The sequence below is a fragment of the Colobus angolensis genome, unplaced genomic scaffold (assembly GCF_000951035.1).
Source record: "Colobus angolensis palliatus isolate OR3802 unplaced genomic scaffold, Cang.pa_1.0 Scaffold12, whole genome shotgun sequence".
Taxonomy (NCBI): Eukaryota; Metazoa; Chordata; class Mammalia; order Primates; family Cercopithecidae; genus Colobus; species Colobus angolensis.
Genome location: NW_012113141.1, coordinates 8,686,988 through 8,693,694, shown reverse-complemented (window position 1 = coordinate 8,693,694; position 6,707 = coordinate 8,686,988).

Below are 6,707 nucleotides of genomic sequence, written 5' to 3'. Positions count from 1 at the left end.
TTTTGAGATAGAGTTTCACTCTTGTCGCCCAGGCTGGAGTGCAATGGCGCGATCTCCGCTCACTGCGATCTCCGCCTCCTAGGTTCAAGCAATTCTCCTGTCTCAGCCTCTTGGGTAGCTGGGATTACAGGCACATGCCACCATGCTCAGCTAATTTTTGTATATATTTTTTGAAACAGAGTCTCACTGTGTCACCCAGGCTGGAGTGCAGTAGCATGATCTCGGCTCACTGCAACCTCCGTCTCCTGGGTTCAAACAATTCTCCTATCTCAGCCTCCCAAGTAGCTGGGGTTACAGGCACCTGCCACCACACGCAGCTAATTTTTGCATTTTTAATAGAGATGGGGTTTCACCACATTGGCCAGACTGGTCTCGAACTCTTGACCTCAGATGATCCACCTTCCTCGGCCTCCCAAAGTGCTGGGATTATAGGTATGAGTCACCGTGCCTGGCTTAATTTTTGCATTTTTAGTAGAGATGGGATTTCATCATATTGGTCAGGCTGGTCTCAAACTCCTGACCTCAGGTGATCCGCCCACCTCGAACTCCCAAAGTGCTGGGATTATAGGCGTGAGCCACCATGACTGGCCTCAAAGTATTTTTATAATATGAACTCAGTAGGTCCTTATAATATCCTTAAAATATGGCAATAATAGCAATGTTTAACATTTGTAATAATAATATTTAACACTTTACATCCTTTGCATGTTATCCTCAGAATAACCCTATGAAGGTAAGTACTATAATCACCTCAAAACTGAGAGAAAGAGAGGTTATGTAATTGCCCAAGGTAATTCAGCTAATAAGTGGAGGAGCCAAGATTTGAATACAGGCACTTGGCTTCAGCGTCTGTGTCCTTAAACCACTATGCTATCTGCCTTCCAAATATTATCATGCATTATATCAAAGGAGGAAATTGAGATAGTGCAGTTTGGTGACTTGCCTGACCTCACACACAGTCCCATTACATCATGACTAAGAGACAGAACCCAGGTCTTCCCCTTGAAAGCCAAGCCCCATTAGAGTGTGGCAGTTGAGATTAGCAGCCATTTCTACTTTAGATGGCTTTCCTAATAGGAAGGATTGCAGAGGGTGAGGGGTTGAGTCCAGAGTGGGAGGCCAAAGGCTTGCTGATATTTGCCTTGAGGAGACTGGCTACCTTTACGTTTAGCAGCAGAGGGTGGATGAAGCTGTGTAAATGGGAGCTGCTTGGTGAACTGACCCCGGAAGCCAGTCCGCAGGAACAGGGGCTTGGCAAAGGTTGGGCCAAGGGAGGTGATGCTCCCTGTGCCTCTCTATGAAGACACCCAGCAGCATATAGGGAGAGTGGGTGCAAACACATTACACTGCCACCACCCCCCCAGATGCCATCTGCCCCATTCCACTACTGTCCAGGAAAGGGCAAATTCACTCTCCCTGCTGCCTAGATCAGAAGCCCCGTCTCCTGCCTTCCTTTTGGAGCACTCCAAGAGAGCACAGTTCCTGATTCCCACTGACCTATCAAATGGGCTGAGGGGCACCTCCACCTCTGCCAAGCCCTGTTCCACCCAAGGCTTCGCCTCAGAGTCCCCTCAGATGCCACAACTCAGATACTGGACCCACTCAGAAACTCCGGCTCAGAGAAGCAGGACTGTGCTCAAGGTGAGGCTCAGGCTAGGCACTTCCCCACTGTGGGCAGGTAGGGGTTCCACTCACTAGCTCTGGCCAATGAGAACAAACTATTTCATCAAGGCTAGGTCTCCCTCATTTCAGGGCCAGCAGCCTGATCATTTCAGATGTCTTCCCCCTCATTGTTCTTGTGGTCTTTGCTAGGATTCAGAATACTGTCAAGTTGCTTTGTGAACTGGTGGTATGTTACCTGCCCCTAAATATCATGACAGAATGGGGTTGGCAGATCTAGTTCTGGTCACCAGAGAAACCAGAGTTCAAGATGGAATAGGGGGAAGGATAAAACTGTTGCTATTCAGAAATGATGGGATTGTCTTTGACTATGTAAACATACTAACGAATCTATGAAAGAACTCCTAGTACATGACTTTGGCACTGTCACAGGATAAAAGGCCAGCAATTAAAAATCAATTGTATTTCTAGCCGGGCACGGTGGCTCATGACTGTAATCCTAGCATTTTGGGAGGCTAAGGCAGGTGAATCACTTGAAGTCAGAAACTTGAGACCAGCCTGGCCACTGTGGTGAAACCCCGTCTCTACTAAAAATACAAAAAGTCAGCCAGGTGTGGTTGTGTGTGCCTGTAGTCCCAGCTACTTAGGAGGCTGAGGCACAAAAATCACTTGAACCCAGGAGACAGAGGTTGCAGCAAGCCGAGATTGCGCCATTGCACTGCAGCCTGGTGACAGAGCAAGACTTTGTCTAAAAAAAAAAAATTGTATTTCTATACACTAAAAATGCACAATTAGAAACCAAAATGAAAGGATGGGAGGGAGGAATAAAAAGCTAAGATGCTGGCAGTGATCATTTGTATGGAGTTTACTAATTTATAGCGTTCAGTACTTTCACAACAGCCCAGGGGAGGAAGGAGGGAACTCAGGAGCTTGGGGAACACCTGCATCCTCACTCCAGCCTGTTCTGAAATGCCTTTCGGGGATGCTGCTTCAAGATGTGGGTGTTGGTGAAAGGCTCTTCAGGGGGTTCTGATCACTTCCTGAGGAAGAACCAGTCTGGGAGCCTCGGCATCACCTGGGAACCTGTCAGAAATAAAAATTCCTCCCACTTAGGCAGAAGGTAGGGTTTAGCAATGTGTTTTAACAAGCTAGGTGATTCTGATGCACACCTATATGTTGTTCAAACCAGTGACTTCCTGTGACAAAGGCACAAGGGCTGCTGGAGGTTTGTGGCACCCTCTGCTGGTGACCAACTGCAAAGGTTGACTTCTGAACCAAAAAAAGGTTCTCATAACTCTAGTTTGTCAGCCTGTGCATTAAAAAAAAAAAAAAAAAAAAAAATTTAAGCAAAGAAAAGTTAAAAATTCTGCTGCCATTCTATCCAGGGCTGTCTCATTCCACTGCAGCACTTCTGAGATCATGCCGTATTTTCCTTTGGCTCTGCTACAGCTTTCATCTCCTTGCACATCCTTCAGTTCTTCCATGCTCCTAATAAAGCACCCAGAAGCACTTGATGAAACCTCAAGGATAACATGGTCCAGGGCCAGGCAAATTGGCCTACACAGAAAGAGCTGGGTGGAGGAGGCCTTCTCTGCCTTGGCCTACACATGTCACTCCAGCTACAATGGAGATGTGAGGTGGGGATGTGAGTCACTCCTCTGCACAAAACCCAAATCCACCAATCGCTTCCCATGTCACTTGAAGCAAAACTTAAGTTTTCACCAGGACCTTCAAGGATTGTACGACTACAGCCTAGTTACTTCTCTAAGTTCACGTTCAGTCACTTTTTTTTTTTTTGAAATGGAGTTTTTGCTGTCGCCCAGATGAGTGCAGTGGCACGACCTCGGCTCACTGCAACCTCCGCCTCCCTGGTTCAAGCGATTCTCCTGCCTCAGCCTCGTGAGTAGCTGGGACTACAGGTGCCCGCCACCACACCTGGCTAATTTTTGTATTTTTAGTAGAGACAGGGTTTCACCGTGTTGGCCAGGCGGGTTGCAAACTCTGACCTCAAGTGATCCACCCGCCTCGGCCTCCCAAAGTGCTGGGATGATAGGTGTGAGCCACCGCACCCAGCCAAAGGTAGGTTTTTAATTAAACTTCCTGCAGCAAGAAAGACTAAACACCTGGAGAAGGGAGGGGACTCTCAGTAAGAGAGTGTTAGGTGGGGCTGGTACAGGATTTGGGCTTGTGTTAGGTGTTCTTAAGGAAGGTTTAGGAAAGCAACCAAGTCGGGTGCTGCTCTGGACTCAGCGCTTTCAGAAAGCTGGGGCAATTCGGAATCTTAATTCCTATGAAGGAACAAATAATAGTTGCCCATGTTAATCAGGAGAGGGGTGTATGGCTATTTTTGTGGCTGCACGGTGTCTTTATTGCCATTCAGGCATGATTGTGAGTGAAGAGGATCCATTATAGCCAGGCAGGGTTCTCATCTGACGTCGATACTCTATAGAATTGCTTATGTTCATTAGGAGAATGCCACAGTACCCAGGTCAATTACCAGTTGACAACTGCCAGGAACACTTTTTTTTTTTTTTCTCTCATATATGTGTTTATTGTCTAGAAAGTAAGATTCCTGAAGGCTGGGGCTTTGTTTTGTTTACCACTGAACCACTAGCACTTAAACAGTGCCTGGCATAGAACAGGTACCCAATAAATGTTTAATAAATATTCTTTCAAAACATCTTCCATAGCTCAGATCCTACACATCTATAATGAAGCCGTCCACAGGTAAAGCTGGGTCTTTGGAATGTCTTCCAGGTGATGGCAGGGCCAAAAATAGCTACTGCAGGCAGACCGGTATCAACATTACTCTTCATAGAACTTTAAAACAGAGAGCAACTGAGTCCTTTGGGCTTTCCCTTGGACCAGACAGGACTTAGCCTCCTACAGGTACTCAAGGAAGACAATGATCAGAAAAAATTGCTACTTTTCAATGGCAAGAGATGGCCAAAGTAAAGACTATGTTAAAAATTAAACAGGAGAAACACTTGTCAATCTGCTAAATCATCTTCCTGGCTGGGCACAGTGGCTCATGCCTATAATCCTAGCATTTTGGAAGGCCGAGGTGGGAGGATCGCTTGAAGCCAGGAGTTCAAGATCAGCATGGCCAACACAGTGAGACCCCCATCTCCACACACACAAAAGAAGATTAAAAAGTATAATTTGAAAATCATCTTTCTTTTCCCACTCAACATCTTATAGTCAGATAGTCTTTAATCTATAGTCATATAATCTTTAATAAGTCACAGTTGGCAGTTTCCAGAAAGTTTTACATACTAACCAAGTGTCACCACTCCACCAATTCCTTATCATATTACTATTTTAAAAACTTTTTTTTTTGGAGATACAGTCTCACTCTGTCCCCCAGGCTGGAGTATAGTGGTGTGATCTCGGTTCACTGCAAACTCCACCTCCTGGGTACGAGCAATTCTCCCGCCTCAGCCTCCCGAGTAGCTGGGACTACAGGCGCACGCTGCCACCCTGGCTAATTTTTTTATTTTAGTAGAGATGGGGTTTCCCTGTGTTGCCCAGGCTGGTCTCAAACTCCTGAACTCAGGCAATCCACCCACCTCCCAACGTGCTAGGATTACAGGCATGAGCCACTGTGTCCTGCATTTTAAAAACACTTTTGGGCCGGGCATGGTGGCTCACGCCTGTCATCCCAGCACTTTGGGAGGCTGATGTGGGCAGATCACAAGGTCAGGAGATCCAGAACATCCTGGCTAGCATGGTGAAAATCCATCTCTACTAAAAATACAAAAAATTAAGACGGGTGTGGTGGCGGGCACCTGTGGTCCCAGCTGCTTGGGAGGCTGAGGCAGGAGAATGGCGGGAACCCGGGAGGCAGAGATTGCAGTGAGCTGACATCGTGCCACTGCACTACAGCCTGGACAACAGAGCGAGACTCCATCTCAACAACAAAAACAAAAACAACAACAACAAAAAAACACTTTTGAAGATTACTTTTGTAGCTAGGGAATTAAGATACCATTTTAAAATCTATAAATTTAGGCCAGGCGCAGTGGCTCATGCCTGTAATCCCAGCACTTCGGGAGGCTGAGGCAGGTGGGTCACCTGAGGTCAGGAGTTTGAGACCAGCCTGGCCAACACAGTGAAACCCTGTCTCTACTAAAAATATAAAAATTAGCAGGGTGTGGTGGCAGGTGCCTATAATCTCAGCTACTTGGGAGACTGAAGCAGGAGAATCACTTTAACCTGGGAGGCAGAGGTTGCAGTGAGCTGAGACCGCGCCATTGCATTCCAACCTGGGCAACAAGAGTGAAACTCTGTCTCAAAAAACTAAACAAATAAAATAAAATCTATGAAATTGGCAAACACCAAAAAATTCTGTAATACATTGCTTTGGCAATGGTGTAGATTAAGTAATTCTGCCTCAACCTCCTGAGTAGCTGGGTCTATAGGTGGGCACCACCACGCCCAGCTAATTTTTGTATTTTTAGTAGAGACGGGGTTTCACTGTGTTGGCCAGGCTGGTCTCAAACTCCTGACCTCGTGATCCACCTGCCTCGGCCTCCCAAAGTGCTGGGATTACAGGCGTGAGCCACCGCGCCCAGCCCCTCCTGCTTTGTTAATATATTAAGATATTCAATAATAGAAATACCCCCATCTAATCAGAACAGATTCCCACTTCAGTTAAACCTTCCCCAGAAGCTGCGTAACTCAAGCCCACATCCTATCCTTTCCAACACCTTCCCACTGAGATGCCCCACAACTCCCCATGGTGTGTTCTCCATTATAACAAACAATAAACCCAACTTATTCAACTAAGGCGTGTCCTTCATCCTTGGCTGGAAGGCATTGGAACATGTTAAGTGAAATAAGGTATGAAACCACGTGCATATGTACATATATATGTATATGCTACAATTGGAGTAAAATAATGTAAACATTTAAAATTTTAAAAACGTTTGTAGGCCAGGCGCAGTGGCTCACGCCTGTAATCCCAACACTTTGGGAGGCCGAGGCAGGGGGATCACCTGAGACTGGGAGTTCGAGACCCGCCTGACCAACATGGAGAAACCCCATCTCTACTAAAAATACAAAATTAGCAGGGCGTGGTGGCGCAT